Raw genomic sequence first — 2228 nt, forward strand, 5'->3', positions numbered from 1 at the left:
TGCATATTTATAGGCGAAAAAAAAATTAAGTTCACAACATTTTCCCTACTACAGCGATGAAATTGAATTTTATGTATAAAATTAAGCCATACATTATCTTAAGGTAAGTAGTGTAAATAGAAGATAGATTAGAAAAATATGTCAATATTACCAACGCCTCTTTTTGTTCTTATTATTTACTGGGACTATATAAACTTTGTTTGAATAGTTACTTCATAAACCAGATTACCATATTTGGAAATAACATAACGTAATATTTTAAATCTTTTTAGTATCCTTAAGCCATTTTAAACATCAAATTATTTTAGATAGATTTTAAACGGGTTGGGAACTTGTCATCACGTTACTGCATCCTTTGAGGATTATTGCGCCACATCCACTTTATGTTGCCTAATTCGGTTTTAAGTCGATAAGCAGTTGATAAGTACTGAGACTATCATAGTGACACAGAATGTGTTCTACTCTACTGTCTTTTGTAATACCTAGATTTGTTAGATGCTTATTTACTCCGCAATGTTCCGTAAGAAACCCTGTCACAAGTTGAATGCCATTTCTGTTAAGCATTTAAAGCTTCTTAGCTCTGGCCTTTGATCGATTCGGCATGAATTCTTTAACTTGTCTGCAAGAAATTACATTACCCCAATCAGTCTGAGCTCCTCTTTCCAGCCATTCATTAAATTTAAGTCTGAAAAAGTTCTGTAAAGGATCACAGAATAGTTTTGGCTCAAAATAATATGAGGCCGCCTCTTTTCGGATTTCTCGTCTTCCATAAGTCCGCTGTGTTCTGGGATCCATACTAAGTAAACCTTTTTCCTTTCAGTAAGGTCTTTAAGAATTTGAAGGAATTCCATACTAATTTTTGTGTGGTTTTTTTTTGACTAAAGCATAAGAACTATTTTACACAACTTATTGGACATGGAAAGTACAATAAAGTAAAAAAATATATTTGCAGCATCGGTTTAATTGAACGTAACGGAACAAATGTGTTTCCTTGCTGTGCTCATCGTTAGAATCCATCTTTACCGCTCATTTAAATTGTTTCAACTAAAAACAAAAACTAAACAAATATACATTAAATATAAAATTACTATATATATTAAATAATATATACAAACGCATATATACATACATACATACTCACACCACCAATTAAAAAACATATTTGACGCATCTGTAAAGCATTTATAAATTTGACTGCACCACAGGAATCTCTATCTTCAGTAAATTATAATGTCTCAGCAAATGTTGCTTGTAATTGCTGGCATACAGCAGCAACAGCAACAGCAACAGCAACAGCAACACTGGCAAGAGCAGCAGCATCAGCAACGGCACAGAATATCCATCGTTATGTTTGGGCCGGAGAGGAGAGGAGCGGGTTTGGCATACTTGTTTCATGTGTTCTGACATTTGACAGTTGATTTACGCGTTTCGCTCGCTGACTGTGAGGTTTTCGCTTTGGCACCAAATCCTTTGTGACTTTTGCTTTGCGTTATTTCATTTCCACTATCCAACTTTAGCTCAGCTAATTCACACAGCACTGCATTAAAAGCTTACTAAACTCTTTTGATCTAAAATCGTTTATATTTCGATTTTTCATTTATTTTGTTTGCCGTTTCATTTATTTGACATTTTATTTTAGTAATTTGTTTAAGGCAACTAAAATCAAAAAATAAATAAGTTTTGCTAATTAAGACAAATTTGCTATATTTTATTTTATATACGAAACTGTTATTTTAGCTAATGACTAAGCATGACAACTCAAAGTCATTATATTTTCTTGCCCGAGTGAGTTAAGGGGCGATGTCCATTTAAATAAATATTCCTTAGTTAATTTTAGTATCTTAGCAATTTTTAGTCGCGATAATTGGTTGCTTTCGTTACTCATTGGATTTAGTATTCAATGCTTTAAATTATAATTTACTGCATTTTTTGTTCATGAACTAATAACAATTTTAAATGTAGGATTATTTATTTTGCTTGTATTATTAATCATATATATTTGCAAAAAAAAATAGTATATGAACTATTCCATTATGTATGTAAAAGTAAAGTACTAACGTGAAGTTTTCTTCCTCTTTCTTAGCATAAAGGTCCGACGTGGTCAGGTACTTCCAAAAAAACTTTTTGTATGCCCACTGCTCTTAAATCATATCAAACTAACTCCCGTTGAGACATTCTATTTATGTTTTCCCATTTCATATTCTCACTACAGCTTCTTTCGTTGGCCC

This window comes from Teleopsis dalmanni, chromosome 2 (assembly GCF_002237135.1).
Source record: "Teleopsis dalmanni isolate 2A chromosome 2, ASM223713v2, whole genome shotgun sequence".
Classification (NCBI taxonomy): Eukaryota; Metazoa; Arthropoda; class Insecta; order Diptera; family Diopsidae; genus Teleopsis; species Teleopsis dalmanni.